This window comes from Eurosta solidaginis, chromosome 5 (assembly GCF_040869045.1).
Source record: "Eurosta solidaginis isolate ZX-2024a chromosome 5, ASM4086904v1, whole genome shotgun sequence".
Taxonomy (NCBI): domain Eukaryota; kingdom Metazoa; phylum Arthropoda; class Insecta; order Diptera; family Tephritidae; genus Eurosta; species Eurosta solidaginis.
The window spans coordinates 48,351,287-48,374,495 of NC_090323.1; the positions used below are offsets into that span (position 1 = coordinate 48,351,287).

At 36.2% G+C, this 23,209-nt stretch overlaps 1 protein-coding gene and 1 long non-coding RNA gene across 4 annotated transcripts in view; one reads left to right on the forward strand and one right to left on the reverse strand.

Moving 5' to 3' along the window:
- Positions 1–23,209, reverse strand: part of MYPT-75D (Myosin phosphatase targeting subunit 75D) — a 531,155-nt gene that overhangs the window by 418,179 nt on the left and 89,767 nt on the right. The gene's annotated exons all lie outside the window — the stretch shown is intronic.
- On the forward strand, positions 9,206–10,088 carry LOC137233923 (uncharacterized). Its single transcript, XR_010947605.1, has 3 exons — positions 9,206–9,282; positions 9,346–9,517; positions 9,581–10,088. It is a non-coding gene; the product is annotated as an uncharacterized lncRNA (long non-coding RNA).

Here is a 23,209-nt window from a genome sequence, read left to right on the forward strand (position 1 = left end):
GCCAGGATTATTTTTATTCCCTTTACGTTGAGCTGGTTTCGTGTTTATCCGCAAAATTCCGAACGAACTCAGAGAATCTTGCAATCGATTTTCCGGTGAAAATTGGAACATACTCCGAAACCCGATGACCAGTCAACATGAAGGAAACCCTGTTCCTAGGGAGCGTGATTTCTTTAACACTCGTCAAAACTAGCAAATTTACTATAATAAATACTGTAACGAATTTAGGGGAATTCCACTTATTTGCAACCTTCTACTAACGGTCGTATCGCTAAACTATTGAATAAATAACTCCAATATTCAATAATGCAAAAATGGTCTTTATTAGACTACTTGAAAGTACTGCACAATAACATTTCACAACCAATAACGTGCTTAAATCAAACTTATTACTGATTCTCAGCTTTACCTCCTTTTATACTCTGTGATTTCATCTTTCGAATACTTCTAAGCATTTCTAGAATTTAACTTAGTTACCAGCTATCTTATATATAAATAGACAAGATGAAAAAATGTGGAACCGTTTTCTACTAAACTATAATTCTAAGGTATACAAATTACATATGTATTGATGCACTGTTATCCATAAAGAAAAAAAATTTGAAAAATCATTTTAATATAAAAAATTTAACATTAAAGTCACACCACTACACATGCACTTATTCATACTATAGACACGCTGTGTGTGTGTACTTGCTTTTTGTGTACTATGCTGAATCGTGAGCATTGCCGAGGAGTTGCTTTGTACACAATAAAAATTAAACAAAAATATAAAGCTGATCATGCATCAAGTCTATTTATTTTCTTTTCTTTGCTTTCCTTTCTTTTCCATTCTATTCTTTTATTTTCCTTTCCTTTGTTTTCTTTTCTTTGCTTTCCTTTCCTTTCCTTTCCTTTAATTTCCTTTCCTTTCATTTCCTTTCCTTTCCTTTACTTTCCTTTCCTTTCCTTACCTTTTCTTTATTTATCTTTCCTTTCCTTTCTTTTTATTTCCTTTCTTTTACTTTCATTTCTCTTCCATTCATATTCCTTCCTTTCCTTTCCTTCCTTTCTTTTCCTTTCCTTTCCTTTCCATTCCTTTCCTTTCTATTCCTCTACTTTTCTTTTCATTCATTTCTTTTATTTTCACTTCCCTTTTATTGATTTCCTTTCCTTTCTTTTCCTTTCCTTACCTTTCCTCTTCCTACCTTTTGTTTACGAGAAGAAGATTGATTAAATCATAACCTTCCTGCCAGAGCAATATAAAATTTCCCTATTTTGAGCTTACTTATTCATTATTTTACCCATCGAATCCTATTATTATATTAAAATGACAAATTATATTTCTTTTATTTTCATTTTCTTTCCATTGATTTTCTTTCCTTTCCTTTCCTTTCGTTCCTTTCCTTCCCTTTCCTTTCATTTCATTTCCTTTCCTTTCTTTTCGTTTCGTTTCCTTTCCTTTCCTTTCCTTACGTTTTCTTTGTTTTTCTTTCCTTTCTTTTAATTTTCTTTTTATTACCTTTCCTTTACTTTCATTTCTCTTCCATTCATATTCCTTCCTTTCCTTTCCTTCCTTTCTTTTCCTTTCCTTTCTATTCCTCTACTTGTCTTTTCTTTCATTTCTTTTATTTTCACTTCCCTTCTATTGATGTTCCTTCCTTTCCTTTCCTTTCCTTTCGTTTCCTTTCCTTACCTTTCCTTTTCCTACCTTTTGTTTACGAGAAGAAGATTGATTAAATCATACCCTTCCTGCCAGAGCAATATAAAATTTCCCTATTTTGAGCTTACTTATTCATTATATTACCCATCGAATGTTCCTATTATTATATTAAAATGACAAATTATGTTTCTTTTATTTTCATTTCCCTTCCATTGATATTCCTTCCTTTCCTTTCCTGTCCTTTCCTTTCCTGTGGTTGAATTCCAACCACTGGGTGAACTCTAGTAACTATAGATACACGTTATAGCTTCTCATATGCGCGTGTATATGCGAGTGATACTTGCACAAAAGATTGCCTACTTTTGTGAGCATCTCAGATAAGATATATGCATGTGTTTGTGCGTTTCTCTCCGCTGCGTGTACGTACATATGTGAAGACATAATGATTGATTCGTTTATGTAGATACAAGTGACTGCTTGCTTTATTGTTGTGGCTTTATTTACTTAGTATCAGATTAGTGATGTATCACTTAGTGTCACTAATATTCGTCACAATACAATATAACCACCCTGACGAAAAACAACCCAGCACAAAAAAAACGAAAAATTCATACTTTACCCTTATAGTTTTGTTTCCGACAGATTGTATACAATAGCTATTGTTAAAATTTCAAAATCAAAATTCATCAACAATATGCGTGTGTTTAAGAACACATTTTCCGCTCGCTTTCGTTTTGATCCATTTTTGTATACAATGAAAGTATTCACCATTTTATTTAACTTCTTTTTATTTAGAAATATGGCTGAACACAGTAAATTTTATTTTATTATAAAACAAAAAATAAGGACCCATATGCAGCTTTAAAGTAAACGGTTAAGAAATACTTGTGAGTTATTTCTTTTACATGGATATAGGCCAGGAATATTTGACGTTTGATGACGCATGGTAATTGATACGCAATACGCATAGAATATTGAATTTTTATTGATTTTAATGAATGCTTAGCTTTATTAATTTCTTTGCCCTCCGAAATGTAAGTTTTACTTTAAGAAATAATGCTTATTCAATATTTATTGACAAACCAGAGCGAATCAGAGAGAAATTGTTTCTAAAAACCTTTAACAAAGAGTAGTAGAAATATCTTGAGAACTGCGTACTGCAAAGAAAATTTGCCAGACGGCATTTTTTCAAGGCCCCTAGATCTCTTTTAAGTAAACGCTAAAGAAATATTTGGATTGATTTCTTTTGCATGGAGTTCACGCACAATACGAGTAGAATATTGAATTTTAATTGATTTTAATAAATGATTAATACTATGTACAAACACATACCAAATTGGCAATTTATACCATTTGGGCAATTTATTACGCAATTTATCATATAATAAATTGCTAATTAAAAAAAAAATGCGTAATAAATTGTTTCAAACTGCAAATGCAACCTTGTAAAGTGTGTTTATTGAGTAGATTTAAACGTCAGTTACGCATGGCTCAACTATATGGTTGGCTCATCTCATCAGCTGATTTTATTTTTTTCATTTCACTGGAGTAGGGATTGTTAAAAAAAGATGGCAAACTCAAAATGAAACCGAAACATTGAACACATTTCACGGTTTTCATTTGGGACCAAAATTCATCGAAAAGGGACCAAATCTCAAGGAAATTGACCAAATTTTTGAAGTTTTAATTGGCTTACAAACAATTCGGCAATTCAAGAATGTGTCGAATTCTTTGCAAAATCTTAATTTTAGGTTGTGGTAAAGTACAAAGTCGCCCACACTTTCATTCTAACAAAAAGCCTTATATAAATAATTGTTTTAACGAAAAACCTTACAGAAAAACCCGTGCCACAAGCCAAACTAATTCTGTTTTATTTACATAAAAATATTTTTTTTTAAACTAAATTTCTCCAGAGCTCGGTTGTATAAATTTTATTATAAAATCAGTCTAAAAGTTAAAAAAAAATTGTTTCCAATAGCTGGGTGCGCCTTTTTTTCATTTTTAATTTAATTCTTTACTTTTATTTTATTTATGGCCTAGATTCAGTAAAAATGTACATTTTTCCCATATAATTTATTTTAGAGAAAAATTTACATTTCAAAACTCGTATTAATTGAATCTGGCCACAGTCCTCAGATTTACTATTGAAAAGTCTTAAAAGTTTGAACTGTGTAGAAATGGTCGAAATTCCATTTGACGAGGTACGAGATATTAGTTATTATTAAAGTTTTTGGGGTTCCGCTCTCCAACGGGAATAATTTGGCACAACGCGTTTATATCAGATCTACGTTGAGCATTTGTTAAGTTATCGATTTCCAAAAATATACCTAACTTCCAATAAAAATATTCTTTGGGTTAAGATATTTAGTATTCTAAATTATGTACACTGACATTATTTAAATATCCAATAATTTCATATAATTGTTGCACCTAAAATTACTTAAAAGGTGCTTCATATTGATGGAATAATATCAACAGACTAACTTTTTCTGATTGAGCTCTTTAGTGCAGGTCGGAAATATATAGAAACATTTAATTCTGTAACTGATATTGAATTTGACAGTTTTATAGCAGAAATGATATTAACTAAAATAGAAAATATAGCTGCATCGCAGTGTGAAGAATACAATAGTCTTGGAATTCCTAAAACTCATCAATTTATTTTGTTCTGTGTGAGAAAAATATAAAAATCGATATCCCAAGCAAAAATGCTTGCACGCATAACTTGAACATAGAATAGTGTTAAGTCCACTTAATATAAAACCAATTATTCTCATTATTTTATTAAGTTTTCAATACAAGAATGTCTTCATCAGTGGAAAACAGCGTCAAATTTCTATGAGATGCACGTGCATTTACAACAGCTTTTGTTTAGCTCAAACAGTGACAAAAATCTATCACGAAAAGTGTTTGATAACCGATCTAAATATCTAGCCACCAAAACAAGATTTTCTGATTGACCGCTTGTTTCATCAACAATTAACGAAAATTGGTTTTCTTCAAGATCCAACACTTTTCTAAACTATCTGCTAGGTGAAGTTCCATTGTTCTGCTACATTTTGATGAGAGTTTGTTTTTGTAAGAAATCCGTTGAGGTAAATTGTAAATTATATAACGGTTGATATGAAGGTGTGGAAAATTTTGTGGGATGCGTTGAACATTTTTTCGTAAGTGAAAACAAACAATCTTGATTACAGCCTAAAAAGGACCAAAATTGGAAAAAAGGGACCAGCGGACCAAATGGGTTTGGAAAGGACATTTTTTGGTCCAAATGGACCAAAGTGGTAACCGTGCACAGTTTCTTACAACACAAAAATTTCAAAGTTTTACGTTTTCATTCCATTCCATTCGCCTAATACCAACACACACATTTTAACAGTCTGAACAAAGGTATGTACATACATATGTTGTTGCTGTAGAGATGAGCCAACCAGCTATCAAATTAATATTGTGTAAGCTATTTTACTGTTTGAACATAGTTATAATAAGTTTCGAATATATTGAAATGTTGGCAGAGTTTTGGGCATTGGTCGTAGAAAACAAAATTTATCAGAAAAGTTGGTAGATTAACCAATACAGTGGTAAAGTAGGTGCGCTGGTATAGTTTAGTTTAACAATCTCCACACACATAACGCTCACCGTAAATAAATAAATACATATATATATGTATATCACATTCCAATTTTCATATTGTTCGTGCACAAAAGAAACTGTGCACAAACAAAAGAAAGGGAGTGGTGTGGTTCGTTTAGGAATATAACAAAAGAGGAACGGCACGGAATCAATACATTTAGTACTACGTTGACATACTTGAATATAAGTTGTGTTGTGTTGTGTTGCCTTCGTTTAGTGAAAAAATTTACACATCAAAATGCCGCGACCAAGAAATGAAGTTTTGCGAAAATTTCTAACAAAAATTGCATCAAATGAGTATGTCTGCAATAATGGCAAGTGTGAGAACAGACTTTTAAATCAACATGTGGGCACTATGGAAAGGCATTTAAAATTTGTACATCCCGAAATATTCGCTAGATATATGCACAAAAAGATTGCTTGGAAACAAAAACTCAAAGCGGCAGCAGCAGTAGCAACAATGCGAAAGCAACAAAAAACTGAAAAAACCAAAGTGACAGCAGTAGTAGCAACAACGCAAACGCAACAAAAAACTGAAAAAACCAAAGTGGCAGCAGCAGTAGCAACAATGCAAAAGCAACCAAAAACTGAAAACACAAAAAAGAATCACAATTTTGAATTGGCAATTGTAGAGTTATTTACAAAAGGTAAACAACCATTAAGTTTGCTTGAGCAACGGGCATTCAAAATCCTTGTACAACCTGCTTTTGAATCGCTTGGAATACAAACAGATAAGCAAAGCGTGCTGGAATTAATAAATAAATTTTCACAAAAAACCAAAAATGATATTATAAAGGATTTGACCGATAATTGCACATTGTACACATTAGCAATCTGTATATCGGAAAAAGAAGGAAAGCATGCACTAATGTGTGTCAGTGTGCAATACATTCGAGACCATCATATCGAAAATAGAATATTATCGATAAGATTACTAGATAGGGAGTACACAGGTGAAAGTTTGAAAATGATTATAATCGATATACTTAACGAATATAAAATCGATCTGCAACAAATTTTATCGATTACAACAAGTAATCATACGAACATAATTGAAGCCATCAACTCCATGAATGACGAACTTGAGAGCGTATTTAACGAAGAAGGTGCAGTTGTCAGCAAATCAATTAAAACAGAAACAAATGACATGAATGATTGTACCGATGAAGGGATAGAATATTCCACTTCCGATTCTGCAACACATAAAATAACTACCCTCTTAGGCGGTGTTCACATTTTCAAATTATGCGTAGAAATGTTATACGCCAAAGAAGAAGTAAAACGTGTATTGGACAAATGTAGAACAGTTATAAAAGATTTAAGACCACAAACCTTAAAAGATACTAAAGACATATTAAAAAGTGCCACAGATTGGATTTCTACTTACAGAATGATTACGCATATATTGAAAATTGAAGATATCAATATTTTTATACATAACCAGGACATAAATATTCTTAAAATCTTAGCAGATTTGCTTAAATTAGTTGGTGTTGCTGAAACGAAGCTTGAAAATGGAAAAATATGCTATAGCGATTTATTTATTGTTATAATGAATTTAGTTTTTGATTTAGAAAAGATTACCAATGAGAAAAGTACTGTGAAATGTCTTATTGATGCTTTAAATTGGCATAAACAAAAACTGCTTGACATTGACCAATTTAGTGCTGCTGTATATTTAGATCCTCGCATACGCGTCTGCTTAGATGCGGCACAAAAACAGCGCGCAAAGCAATACATAACCAAACTGCATGATCGTATTTGCGTCTTGAAGTCTCGTAGTAATGGAGGTGGAAATGAGTCTGTACATTCTGAAACAAGTGACGGTTTGCGTATGCACACCAATACAACACAACCAGCATCAACAACAAACCCTAATCCCAGTTCGCCAAAGTCGTTTAGTGATTATTTACAAAATTTAGAAAATGATTCGACGTGTGCAACGTTTTCGTGTTTAGAAGCTGATATAACATTATATGAGCGTCAACCAAGGTTGCCATTGGAAACGAATATAATCGATTTTTGGTATTTTCAACGTAATTCTTTAACGGACGTTGCTCGCTTAATATTAGCAACACCATGGTTGGAAATTAATATTGAAGATTCGTCTTTAGCTATTGAATTTTGTTTACCTGAAGACAATAGGTTAAGTAAAACTGAAATGGAGAAAATTTGTAGAATTATGGCGAGTGGTACATTCAGTTATGAAGAATAATTTCCTATTTTATGTAGCTTATTGTCTTAGAATCTTATTCGTGTACTGTATCGAAGTTTAATGTACTGTAACAATAAACACATGTGAATATGCCCTTAATCAATTATCATTTTCTCATTTAATGCTAGTTGTTGTTGATGTCACTGATGATTTTGGAATGCGCGATAACCTCCGAAGAGATTTTAGGCCAAGCTTCTCTTACAATTTACGTCGTGCAAAAAAAAAACATAAAATATTTGCAATTAACGTTGGTTACTTTTAAGTGACGGGCAGATCGAATAAAATAAAGATTTTCGTGGTTTTATCTGATTCGAGAAGTACGTATTAACATGAGTATGATGGTATGAGTATTTGTTCCTTAATATCCCAATTCATATATGTATCACGTGGTCACCTCGTGAAGTGAACAGAAACGTTTCAGTTCCATGCGTACACAAACATATGTATAATTGTTATTCAGTTCAAACTCGTAGTGGAACGTTTGCTGAAATCTACGATTGAGGGCAAACTCAACGTAGGCTGTTTCTACTTTTCAAGCATTGCTATTTTCACTGGAGTACGTGATACATACAAACGTTTGAGCAGAAACTACTACTGATGCATATACATACATACATACCATGGCAGAACCATATAAGTATATTAAGGCCCGAACACATAAGAAGAACCTATTTGACGATCCCCATACAAACACATGCAGTCAACGGCAGCATCGTGCGCTGACAGATGAGTTTATAGCTCCGACACATATGCACTTTTTCATATAGATGAGTTTAACACAAGCTTATGCATTATGAGTAGATTGCACGCATTTATATGGAGAACGGTAGAATGAGCTACACTGGCGCCATCTGATATTGAAAAGTAGCCATATCCCAAATTTTGTTCCAAGCAAATCATAAGAAGAATTTGACATTTGCTTTGGCTAAGGGTGTTGGCACACCTTGCAAGTGAAATTATTTTTCCTACTGGTTGGTAAATTTTCTAATATTTTTCGCAATTAAAAACCTCAATATAGCAATCGATTACGACACAAAATATGTTAGCAAGTATTTTTGTTGTATAGGGAGAATGTTTACAACAGTGCTTCGCGAAATTTTGTATGTGAATGGGCAAGGCGTAATAAACTTCAATTGCCAAGTCTGAAGTTCCTTCATATTTACAAACGCAACATCTTGGTTGACTGTGGCGATGTTATTGGCATGCATAAGCTTGTGTTAAACGCATCTATATGAAAAATGTCTTGTACCGCGGCTTTTACTGCATGTGATTGTATGGGGTTCGTTAAATAGGTTATTCTTATGTGTTCAGGCCTTAAGTAGGCAGCAGCGCGTCAGACATACAAACGTAAATAAAAATTCTATGTACTTTGTTTTTTTGTAATTCGATGGCATAATGAGCTCAGCAGATACAATCCGTCACCGTCACGACAAACGCCACATTCCACTGAAAGTATGTATGTATATATGTACTTGGTGGACAGTGAAACACATAATGACTGACGTAAATGCTTTTATTTAGTAATGAAATTGTAGATTCCATTATCAAAACAATAATAGTCAGCTTATAAAATTCACCCCTATTATGGTTGTCAATAGTGAGAAAATTAGTGTCGACGCTCATGAATTGCTATCGGCGTTGTCAATGTCGATAACTATTGACCGGTGTTGATGCTTTTTTGGTATCGGCTATAACAAGATTGAAGTTGTGTTGACGTGACGTGACAAATTTGTCAACATAGTTTTTGGTGACGACAAGCGCTGCAACACGAAATTCGGCTATTAAAAATTAGGTAAAAAAGCCTTATTTATTCTTATAAATACACGTTATTTATTTATTTTTAATTAAATTTCAGAAAATGGTAAAAATAACCAACAACAATCAATTTACGGAGCTTGCTGCAGAATTGGAAAAGAATCCAACTCTTGACAAGGGGTTTAACAGGGGAGCAGTTCCAACTAATTTTAAAGCCCAATGGCAAGGTATTGCCACAAAATTGAATGCTCTTGGACCACCACTCAGGGAAGGTTGGCAAAAAGTGAAAAATTATTTATTTTATTACGTATATAGTTAAATTTTTTTAATTCAAGGTTTGGAGAGACCTTAAATGCAAGGTCAAAAGAAAGCTTGTCCATAACAAACAAGAGTGCCGTGCCAAGGGAGGGGGAGGATACAGACAATTGGTGCTAAGCCCACTGGAGGAGCAGGTTGCCAATTTAGTACATTTTGGTAAGCAGCTCAACCCAAAAAGAGTGACACATGGTGTTCGTGAACGTCCAAATACAAGTGGTGAATGCTCTCCAAATATGTTGTCACACCTGAAAGCGATGGAGTTCAATAACATTGACGTCAACACCACCAACGTACCTGTACCTGTAGAAGAAAACGAACCTGCAGTATATGAAAGTGCTACGGATAATGAAAATTCTACTGCTGAGCACAATTTAGATTCGCCTCCTTGTACCAGCAGTAGAAGACGTAACCGCGAGCACCGACAGAGGTGGCACTTATTGCAAGATCATACCGCTATGCAAGAGAGCGTGTTGACACGAATTTCACTCTTGAGGAAATTGGGAACAATATAAACTCAATAGAGAACATCCAATATGACACATCGGAGAAGATGTTAGAAATAGATCGAGAAAAACTTAGGATAATGCAAAGGCAGCAAGAAAGAGAGGAGAAAATGAACAGCTTAAAAATGCAAATAAAGCAGGTTGAGACATTTTAAAAATTAGACGGGTTAAGGAAGCTGGATCTTCTTAAATAGCTTAGTGAGAAAATCGGGCCACGCCCCAAGAATATTTGTTTTAGTTTTTTTTTTATACAGAAATTTTTTCACGTGGACTGTATTCCCAAAAACAGAAGAAAAAATTGTATCGCTTTTTTGTTTATTTTTTTGATTTTTGCTTAAAAAATTTATGGAATTCAAACTATTTTTTTGCAATTTTTATAGAATTATTGATACTGCTTTTGTGAATACAGCAGTTGGACTGGTAGGTGAATGAAGACCTCAAATAGACTGAATGTGTGTACCGAGCACACGTGTAGCTTTTAAGATTTTGTACTTGAACTTTGTATCTAATATGACCAATAGACTACATGCTAAGAAATCATATTTTTATTTACTTTTTACTTTAAATAATTGAACTAAAACGTTTTGTTTTATGCACAGCATAGTATTTAATATTTTTTAATAAATATGAGTAATATGAATTAGTTACAAAAAACTTTCTTTTATTTCCTGCCGTATTTGTGAAGCTACCAGGTTTTGTGAGTTTTCGGACACATCAACTTCAATCATATCTGGGGTATTTTCAGCTTCGAATATTGAATCATGGCTTGATATGTCTACATTATATTTAATGCAAACGTTATGCAAGGCAGAACAAACTTTAGTGATTTGTGTTGCTATTTCCGGCTTATAATGTAGCTGACGAGCACCAAGTAAGCAACGAAATTGGTGTTTCAGAACTCCAATGGTTCTCTCTATTTTATTTCTTGTTTTGGCATGTTTGGTGCTGTACACTGCTTCAGCGCTTCCTTCTGAAGCTGACCTATAGGGTGTCATTAAATAAGGTTACAAAGGATAGCCTGCATCACCTGTAAACAGCTTGTTTTATTTTTTTTACTTAAATAACAGGAAGTGATTGTCGTTACCTAATAGCCAAGTGTTGCGCACACCAGAATCGTAACGTTCACGTAAGGGCCGTTTGGCAGAACTAATGTTCCACACAAGAGAATCATGAGATGAACCTGCACATCCAGCATCAATATAACGGATTCTCATTTTATGATCACAAATCTAAAAGTAAAATTTGTCAAAAGTATTTCAATAGTCCAATGGCAAAATGTATAAATGCAATCATTGCATTAAGGCTGAAGAATTCTATGCGTTCCATCCACACACCCAATCACGCCAGGGCACCCTGCTTTCTCAAAAAAATATCTTTTGGCTTCCATTTTCTCCTCCTCTGACATTTCGAAGTTAATAAACAGGGGGCATATTATCTGCTCCAAAACTTCGAGCGTTTCAGTCAATATTGCAGAGACTGTGGGCTGTGATAATGCTAAATTAAAATCATTACCAACACTTAATTGGTATGAACCTTGGGCCAAAAACCGCAATGTTGTTGCTAACTTTATTTTATTTGAAATAAATGTAGAAGGTTTCCCTATTTTTATTGACGGTTCTCTTTGCTCCAGAACGTAGTTAAACGCGGCCTTACTTAAGCGAAAGTAATCAAGAAATCTGAAATAAATTAAATATAAACGTTACGCAGTCAGTTCATTACAATCAAGGAAACAACAATTCGATTAAAATTTCACCACGCTCAAGGATGTAGAGGTATCGTTAATGGATACGCAATCATTCACTAATATGCTTACCAAGTTCATGAATAAATTCTTTATATTTTGCCCGGAATCGAGAATTGTGCACTAATGGAAATCAGCAATTATAGTACTTACTTCCTATCTGGCAAATTTAAAATGTCAGACATTTGGCGCATCGCTTTTCTTTGGAGAAGTAACATCTTGCACTCGAAACAAAAACATTCTAAATCACAAATTTTACACTAAAACATCAACTAAACACTGAACAAATTGTAAATAAACAATTGTCAAAAGTATGGGGGTCATAGTTTTTCTATAAAATTATCAATAACACGTCAACGTCAATACATTGTTTTAGTAAATACCCATTCTGCATTGACGTGACGTTGGTGTCGATACGAAGTGACGTCGATGACGATACGAAGTGATGGTTGACATTGACAACCATAATAGGGGTGATTGCTTAGTTTTAAACACAAATTTTTCAATGAAGTTGAAGTACCAAATCATATTATAAAAGTACCAATCAGCGTATTTCCGGCCCTCATCTATTTGACCACACCATGATACATACACAAATAGTAGATATGAGTAGAATTTTATATTTATTTTTGAGTATAACCTTGTAGGTACATTCACTTGTGAATTTTTTGGAGCGAAATTTTGTGTTGAACATGGCCATTTAAAGGCCTCTACTGTGAGATTTCAATAAATGGGCGCAGTGAACTGATTTTTAAAAGTTGGTTGATGTTTTTTCTTTTCAAGAAACCCAGCCCTTTATTTTTGGGTTGTCTTAAAACATTTATTTATCAAATACTCCTAATTGCAAAGAAATTTTTGAAGCTAGTTACTGGTGGGGAAAGTAGCATATTTCATGCATGCGCTCACGGAAAGCTTCACATCTACGTTAAATATGATAACTGCTTGATATAATGGTTATGCCTGGTATAAAAACTACCCACATGTGAGAAGCTTTGCTTGTATGATAATCTTTCTAAGTAATTTCCATTTGAGACATGAAAATTTCGAGCTCTCGTATTGACCTAGATTTTAATAAAATAAACGTGTATGGCTAATATTTCTTAAATCTTCTTTTAAGTTTTAATGATTAAAACACAAAATTCTCATTCTTTAAGTGTACCCCCTAAATGCATAACCGAAGGATTTTCATGGTGGTTACAAAAGCCAAGCATTATCGAAACCGCTTACGAGAAACAAATATAGCGACCACACTTATAGTTTTATTGATCATAAACCACCGATCAATATTTTGACCTATATATCGGAATCGAGTGGGGATTTCTCAAAAATTTAACACTAAAGCCCCGCAGCAGCTTTAATTCAGTGTTCATGTTTTACAAACATATTCGAAATGTACCCGAGTCAATATATTGTGTGTCAAGATCCTAGGGGCTAAAAATTTATCATAAACTACCATTTATATCTCGTCTGAAGCAGCAGTAAATAAAATAATTAAAAATTTTTTAAGTTAAACGGTTTTATTGAAAACAATACTTACATTAAGTAATAATAATACTAAAAGGTAGAATATAATTAGGTATCGGGAAGTTACTTAAATTTCAATTACAAAATTCTGTTCGCTACATCGCTACACGGAGTCAAGCTAATAGCGTTTTCTTTTCTGGAAAAAGCGTTACGCTTTTTGTACGCACGCAAGGGTTGTAAATATATTTTGTTCTATTCTAAAAAGCAGGTAACGCCTTTACGGGGTATTTCGTTCTTTTGTGAAAATTGTTGCCTGCTCGCAACGCAAAAGCGTTACACTTTTACCCCGCATAAAATGCCGGTGTGGCAGTGCAACTCTGCTAAATCAGCTGATCGTGACAATTTATTTTCGTAACTTCACACATTTTTAGCGAAGAAAATTTAAATGAAGGAAATAATTGCTAATGAATTTTTATTATTATTGACAGCGCGTTTGTGAAAATCAGCTAATACACGGGGTAGTCATTTATGTTCTTTGCATGCACTGTAAATGTTGAAAATTTTCTGGGGTAGGAGTAACTCTATTACGGCTTTACCATTTACTTCGGCAACAATTTATTTCAGAAAAGAAAAAACTGGATTCTTCTCAGTGCTTTTCGAGTGACGCGAGTACAAACATACAGACAGATAGATAAAATTCTAAAACTGTTTATTTGGTTTCAGATGATCTAATAAGGACCCCTCCAAACAATTTTTGTAAAATATCCAGAATGTACACACATCGAACTCTTAAAATTTTATTTTATGTAGAGATTAATATTTTTATTTATGATAACAACTTACTCTTTAACTCTTCTAGCAGTTTTATTCACAGACATTGATCGGTTATAATATTTTGTATGTAAATATATGAAAGATATCTACGATTTTCAGAAATAGAGTAAGATACTAAAATAGATGTAATTTTTGTAAATACATCCGTATACCTCTATATCGATACCTATGTCGTAAATGTGCTTATCCCATAAAGGGTTGTTTTGCACACAATTAATCAATTTTTCAGCCCATTGCACAAATAATAAATTTTTCACAGTAAATGCACGCAACCTATCGGACGATAAAATTGAACACGCGCAAATTTATCGGCAGTGAAAAACGATAACGACCGACAACAATTCGGTGATGGGTTGAAATCACAAATCACACATAGTGTGATTTGTGGGTTGAAATGTACACACGCTCGCCTAATACATGTTTATTTTTATCGGACGATTACGACCGGCATCAGGCGATCAAAATTGGTGGCTGTGTTAGCGTACTCTTAGACCTCGGCTGATGCAACAGTGAAAGTTGCACTCAATCAAGTGGTTCCTGAGCAGCGTTGCCATATATATTTTTTTTCAAGTCGTCAGACGCCGCCCAAAAAATCGTCAAAAATCGTCATATCTATGGCAACAACCAAAGTTGAGTTACGACGAAGTTGGGTTATTACCAGGGGGCGTACGATTGTATTCGCCGGAAACCAAAATGAGATCGCCGGATTTCATTCAACAATATTAACTTTAAAAGCGATTTTCTGAAAATTGTCTTTGTATTATTTTTTGTTGCCACATACAACATATGAAATCGTGTTTAATTCATTTCGTTTTATTTTATAAATAACAAAAACGTCTTTTAAATATAAATTTTGTATTATCTACAAAAGGTACTTGTTTTCAGTCATTTTAACAATTATTATTATTTTTTTTTGTTTGAGCTCGAATTGATCCTATATTATTTTAGTTTCTTAGTTATAAATTTTCGCGTTCATTTTTTTAGCATATTTATTTGCGGTTCAATATTATGACAGGAAATGGTTTCTGATTTTTGTTTTGTTTAAATTTATTTTAGAAAAGTTTCGTTCTACATTCGCTGATGAGTGTGGCAAGCACATTAGATCTGCAACGAATGCACATAAATTAGAGAAAGAGTATGTAGAGTCAGCTCTTTTGATAGTAGAAATAGTTTTCCAAAAAACTTTTGGAAGAACCACGATTCGCAAAACCGCCGTGACCGTTTCGGCGTAGCCTGAAAATGATATCTTCAATTTATGCATTCACTTTTATTAAAATACTCAGATCTTTATCGTTGGGTATATTTGAAGCTGCTTCTTGACCTTTAGTACCTATCAGACAATAATATTAAATTTTTAATAAGAATTTTACGTATATTTGAAGAACATACCCAATTTCACAAATTTATCTATTTTGCCTAAATTCTTTCACTCTCACTTTCGCACTCAAATTCTTCTTGCGCGGCTTGTATGTACCATGGCACAACGATACTAGGTGGCAGCATGGAACAGCTGATTATAAACTTTTTTTATTTGATTTGATACATCAACTTCCGGTGCAGTACGATTTTGACATTTGTCCATCGAATTTACAAAAACAAAGTACATGGAATTTTTATTTATGTTTGTAGGTATGTCACCATGCTGCCACCTTGTATCATTCCGCTATGGTATGTACATACATCAAATGTAATTCTTGCACAGCGCTAGAAAGCGTATATAAAAGATAAGCGCAAATGTCAACAAAACTTATAGCGTTTTCTTTTCTGGCTATACCCTGCAAAAATCGTGTGACCAAAAACGCACACAGCCACACGAATTTTTGACAGGGGTGACGATTTGGAATGAAAAATTGTGCAAATGAAATAACATGCTGACAAAGTAGAAATAGTAGGGAGGGATGGCCTGAAGGTTTAATGTGGCCACATAAATCGAGATGGTCGGGCTAGCACTTTAATGGTGCTGTGCTACCGGAGCGTACCGGATCTGTATCCGGCTAAAGGACCATCACATCGATAGCACTCCCCAAATCCTTCGGAAGCAACCTTATCGCTACAAAAACAACAACAACATTGTGTCCAAATCGCGAAAAAAAACTATAAAATTTGTGTCAGTGAAATGATAATTATTGCTTTTGGTTGTTAGTTTTGAGGCATCGTCATCGAGTTCCTTCTGATCGTATATGCCGGTTCTTTTGCATTCTTTTACATGCATAAAGTGCCGTTGAAGCCTTCCTCACCCTTTCCTCCACGTTGAGCTTCCATGACAGCTTACTGTCTAGGATAATTCCTAGATATTTTGTGCAAGGTTTCTCCCGTAGGGTCGCCCCTCCTAACTTAGGCCTGGTCCAATTAGGGACCTTGTACCTCTTTGTAAACAAGACCATATGCAACGTCATCTGCGTAAACTGTAAGTTTTTCTGGTCCCTCGTAGAATCCCCTAAGCAGTTGGTTAATGACCAGCGTCCACAGCAGAGGTGATAGCACCCCTCCCTGCGGAGTGCCGCTGTCCACTAATTTCGTGGCCGCGTACAATCTCCATTGCGATGTAATCTTACTGCAGTTTAACATGCAGTCGATCCATCTGGGTAAGGCTGGACGTAATTAAGACCATCAATAATCGCCCATTTAGAAAGCCCCGGCAATGCTTAAGAAGACTTCTAGAGCATATTCCCTATATTCCAGGGCTTTTTCTATGCTTATTAGCACCCTATGCAATGCGGTGTCTACTGACTTGCCTTTGGTGTACGCCTGTTGTGTTGTGGAGAGCAGCTTTTCATCCACGTTGGGCTTTATGTACACATCTATCAGCCTCTCAAAGGTTTTGAGCAGAAATTATGTTAAGCTATTGGGTCTATAATCTTTGGGATACACGTGACCGATCTTCTCCGCCTTTGGTAGGAAAGCTACACGAGCAGTTCTTCAAGAGTGCGGTACATGATTCAGTTTATGCACCCATCGAATATTATTTTAAGCCATCCCACGACCGCCCTACTTGAAACATGTAGCATGGCCGGACATGTACCATCCGAGCCCGGCGATTTCACCACCACTACGAGGTCCTCGGTAGTGTAATTAGGCAGCATATATGAATGCAGCTGTTTCCTTACCATTACTACAGCTCGCACCCGTCCTTCCGTTTGCGCATAGTAAACGCCAAACCCGCGCGCGCTAAGTCCAGAAACCTTTCCTCCCGATGGAAGCCACGGCTCCTGGATCAGCGCGTTAGGAGGAGGAGTTCGCTCGACGCCACTTTACTGTGTTGGAGGTTTATCTGTAGGACTCGCAGCACCAATGGGCTGCTTGTCCCCCTCCAGCACCTTCATCGTGACGTCGTCGTCCTTCCCTAGCCCTTTTGGTTTAGAGTGTTCGAAGCCCCCTTCAGCCTCTTGTACCTGTTGTGCCGGGTGTTCCTCTGTGCGACTCACAGCACCATCTGGCTGTTGGTCCCCTTCTAACACATTCGGGGTGACGTGGGATACCTCCACCGGTCTTTTTTCCCTTAGGCTTTTGAGGTCCTTTTCGACTTCGCCCACGTCCAGAGTGTTAGGACTTTAATACCCGCGACTTCTTTTCCTGAGTCGCATATAAATTTTGCCTGTACCTAAGGACATTTTTCCAAGCTGCGCGCACAATATATCCTCCGCCTGCTTGTTTACTTGGAAGATGTATAACTGACCTTCTTCCGTAGGCCGAGATACAGTAAGTACCTTCCAATCCTGTGTCGGTATGTTCGGATTCTGATTCTGCAAAAGTCGCAGTGTATCCTCCGACTTCATCACGCATGGTATCCATACCTTAACTTTTGGTACCTTGGGGATTTGCGCTTTATCCACCATCTCAAAACGCGCGTTCGTGCCCTGCCTTTGGAGGTTTGGAACCACTTCCTCCAGCCACCGCAAGCTCGCGATGTTGTCGCACGCTATCATCTTCATACCATTATACCATCCCCCGAATCAAAGGTTGGAAGGAGCTTACTTGGTTATTCCCGCATCATCTTAAGCATTAAGCTAATAAGCTCCTTTTCTACAGATCTCCACCTTTCACTAGTCATCTGTTCGAAAGGACTGCTACGATCAACCAGCGCCACAGTCAGTGACTGCTTTGCCACTCATCTTCTCGGGAAAAGCCGGCGTCTTAGTGTTATTTCCCTTTGGCACCTCCGAGAAAGCCGGAGTCTTAGCTCCCTTTAGCACCTCCGAGAAAGTCGGACTCTTAGCGTTATCTCCCTTTGGCTTATCTCCTACTTCCATAGTTGGAACTTCCCTCTGACTCGCAGCCTTCGACCTCGCTATTGGGGCCCATCTGTCTTACAGCTTTGGGCCTACTTGTCTTGTCTAGGGGACTGCCCTGCGTCGCGGCTCTGGGACTGGGCCCTTTCTGCCTCTTGAAAGCAGGCTTGTCGCCTTCCGCCGAACGTTGCCTTTTCATTCTGCCATTCGACGCTTCTTCCTCCTCATACCGGTTGCAGAACCGAGGGTTTATCGCAGCAAACCTTTTGAACTGCCTTCGACCTACTTCTACCGCCTCATGAGCCCATGCCAAGCGCTCGATCTCCTCTTCTGTTGGGTCCACAACTGCTCCCAAGCGTTGTACAATTCTTAGTACTGCACGATACTGCGAGAGAGCTCTTTTACTTGCTCTGCTCCGTACCCTTCTCCACTCTTCTACTCCGTTTTCACTTGTGTGCTTCTCCAACATGGAGTTCACTGAATCAGCACTACTCTCGGTCCCCGAGTCCGACGCATCGCTTAATGCGTATTTTTCGTCCTTGGCTTGCGGCTCAGTCCTCTTCTTATCATCGTCCTTATGAAAATTAGGTAATGAGTCGTTCATCTTGGTCGTACGACCACCAGCCCGGCAAGGCGGGCTCAGCGGTCCAGTATTATATACGGGGAAAGGACCGTCAGCCACAGCAGCGCCCCTTACTGTGGTAAGGCCATCAATAATTCCCGAGGTGGTCCGGTATCGGGAAGGCTCCGTTCGAATACAGCCCAATTTATCCCCTGGCTACAAATCGTCCAATAGGCACGGACCGCATAACACCCTGGATTAGGGGGTTGGCAGTTCTTGGTCACCGACATCCCGCCGCCCTCCTATGAGGCGAAACGGCGTAGATGCCAGTCCTAAAGAGCTCCTCCTCATAGTCGGGCGCTATGGAGATCGGCTAAGCCCTCACACTAACGACGATTTTCGTTACAATTGCTAGTGCATGCTCTCCAAGATGTAGATCCTGATCGAAAGTCACACACAAAATTTTAGGGTGTAAGACAGTCGGTAGGGTAATGCCATATGGTCGACATTTGGCGCGGTCATGTTTTAAATAAGGTCACCGATGATTTGGTTGGTGACAATATCAGGTTTCGCGAGGCGACAAAACTGGAGAGATTGGGGAGATAGCTGTTTATTTTATTACAAAGCTTATCGATGTAGGAAACAATAGCATAGGCGTAGAAGCAATAGTGACTCCTGGTGGTAAAGGTAGCTATTGATATGTAGAAGTTAAGCAGAAGTTTGAATATGAGTTTTTTTAAGTTATAGCAAAAAAAGCGTTGAGGATTTTTAATATCTTACCAGGTACCTTCGTACATGTTTCTAAGAATTATGAATAAAACCTATTCAATCTGAATATTCACCAGGACAAAGCCGCTGAGACTTCGCTATACTTTAACATACAATACGTTACCCCATTTTAGCACAACTATCATTTTTTGATTTTATTAAACTTTATAAAATGTTTCTTCCTCTACAGTTCTATTTCGGTATTGGATGGTAAATATGGCTTTCGCATTTTCTCCATCAATAACTGTGAAAAGGTGGAAGAAATGACGTGTGTGAGCAGAGCAGTGCTATGCTCACATCCTATAAGTGGGAGCGGAATGCACAATCACATAAATAGGTACGAAATAGGAAAAAAGTGTAAAAAAGTTACCGACGCCTGAACAAACGTGACCAAAATTTAATAAGGGGCGTGACCGCACAATGGCGGTCAAATGACGTGGAGCGTTTTTGCAGGGTAGTGTTACGCTTTTTGTACGCCGCGCAAGGGTTGTTGTTCTATTCTAAAAAACAGGCAACGCATTTACGGGGTATTCCGTTCTTTTGTGAAAATGTTTGCTTGCTCGCAACGCAAAAGCGTTACACTTTTACCCTGTATAAAATGGCGGTGTGGCAGTGCAACTCTGTGAAACTCTCAATTCGCTCTTGAGTTCCACATATACTCTGTTAATATGAGTGCTGATCAACTACCAGATTGCGCATTCACGTGTTCAAAATTACTTCGTTCTGCCCAGCTACGTCACAGTTGACTGTTTGAGCGAATGAAAGAAAGAGAAAAAAAACAAGAGCTAAAGGAAGATGACGTAAGAATTGCCCATAAAAAAGAGATGATCTAATGTTTACATGCGCAATGCGCAATCTTCTTGTATGATTTGTGATATGAGTGAATATGGTGAGATGAAATGTTCTTTGTATGCACTATAAATGTTGACAATTTTCTGGGGTAGGAGTAACACTATTAACCCTAGGATGCATGCGTAAGAAAACTACAGTTATACATACGATGAGCCTCAGAGGCTCAAGTACTAGAAGTATCGTTTTACTTATAAATAAAACAAAATATTACTGGGATAAAACTTTAATTCGTTTATCGTTTCTTTTTATTATTACAAATACGTGTAATGATTATATAAATACAAAAAATTGTGTGCTAATTAGTACAATTGGAACATGTTTCACAAAGCAGTAATGAATGTTCTTTACAAATACTTTTAACCCCCTTAGCGCAAAATAGTCTGCTCATGCGATTTATTTTGGAAGGACAGAATTCGCATCATTTCTTTTTTGTCGGCGGAGCATCATTCTTAGTCGTTGCTTCTTCTTCAATCTGTATAAAATTTGCCATAGCCATTTTATGAACTTTAGAAAATTTTGTTGAACTTTGTGCTCTCCGCTTCATAAATGGAAGTACTAACTTAATTGCTAGTTCCTTTAGGAAGATACGCCTTTTGTGCCGTATCCCAGTTGTAAAGGCGGGATTTTCCTGAATAAATATCAAAAAGGCGTTCAGAGCTCCAACATCCATTATATTATACCAAACAGCCATAGGCCATCGGCTTGTTTGCCTCTGGCATATATAATTACCAACCATTTGGTCCATATGATCTACACCACCCTTGGCTTTGTTATAGAACTCGATAATATCTGGTTTTTAGTTACATTCTCAATTTTAACAATATCATCGTGATGCATAGAGCTTAGTAATATAACCGCTTTGTTTTTTTTTTTTTTTTGTTTTTCGGAACGTATCTTACTAATGTTAAGTCGTCTTTGAAACCAAATTGAGATGAGTAAACGCTTCTTTCTTTAGACGCTTGGAACTCTCCTGGTATTTCCTTTTCATTTTTACGTAAAATTCCTACAATCGTTATTCCAGCTTCTAATAAATCCTATGCAAGGGGAATGCTCGTGAAATAATTATCAAATTTAGATTTCGGCCAGAACACTGTATGGTTGTAACAAGGGATTTTACGATATTCTCATCTACATTATGTTGAACATTATTTCCTGGCTGGCGACCTAAATAAACTTGGCCATCAATGGCATAACCCGAATCGCTTTCACAGAGCCATAATAATTTAATTCCGGACTTGGCTGACTTCGATAAAATATACTGAATAAAACTTGCGCGTCCCCTAAAATTTAATAGCTGTTCGTCAATTGTTACAAATGCTTTTGGAATGATTACTGTTCGGCACCTCTGTAGAAACAATTCCCATATATGACGAATGGACGCAAATTTCTCTGAAGAAATTCGAAGGTTGCGTGTTCTCTTATCATCGAATCGAAACATCCTGCGTATGTTTTCGAATCGGTTCCAATTTTTTTTTCCACACCAGCCATCAGTAGCAACACAAAAAATCCTCAATTTCGTCTTTCTCCAGGGGTGGCCAATATTTCCCCTGTGCCTCAAAATAGCGGCTAGCTTCTCTGTTTGTACATAATATGATTTCGTCGATCATTTCCGATGTAGTAAATTTGTCCCAAGCGTTCTTCTTAGACCAAATATTACATTTTTGTGTAAGACCAGGAGTAAAACGCATTAAGTTGTGTGCACGAACTTTGTTCTGCTGGGGTGGTGAACTATTCCATATAAACCAATTTTTTCTGGAAAAGACGTTACTGCAGCGGTCCGATATGTCTATATTTTCTTCGGAGCTGTTCTCGTCTTCACTATCTATGAATTTTTATTACCTGATGTAGTTTGAACCGATATTATTTATTTCTTATCAATAAACAAACATATTGTTGTGCACTTGACCACGAATCGAACACTACTGAGTACTCTTCTGCAAAAGCATACTTGCTTGATTGTTTTTTTTTTTCTTTTTTTTTTTTCAAAATATCAATGCCTACTATGAAATAGACTCAGTTCAGTTACATAGAATAACGGTCATTGCTCAAATAAATTTGCATGGCATACTTGGTTGAGCCGTATGAGCCTCACAGGCTCATCATATGTATAAAAGGGGTATTGATACAAAATTGCTTTTATTTCTGAGGAAAAAAATTTTTTTTTCAAAAAGTCAATTCAGATATAGCATTCCAAAAGCCTCTTGTAAAAATTATTTCAAATTTATAAGATATGTTGAAATATATATCCAAGTGAGCCCCGGAGGCTCAACGTATGCATTCTAGGGTTAAGGCTTTACCATTTACTTAGGCAACAATTTATTTCAGAAAAGAAAACGCTATTAGTGTTGGAAATGGTATAAAAAGTGCAAATTGATAAAAAGCTTGTATCTCAATTTTAAATATATGTAATTTCTTGGCGTTTGAATATTTAAAATAAATCTTACATAGAAGGCAGGCTTAAATCGTCATTTTTAATTACAAAATCGTCCAAGCGTCATTCTAGTTGAAAATCGTCAAAATGACGACGGCGTCGTCAATCTGTCAACACTGTTCCTGAGTGATACGAGATCAAACATAATGAGGACCCCTTCTATATATTTTTCTTAAATATCTTCAATGTACAAACATCGACCTGTTAGATTTTTATTGTATGTGAAGATTGGTAGATTTTTGGGCCTTGGTTGTATAAAAAA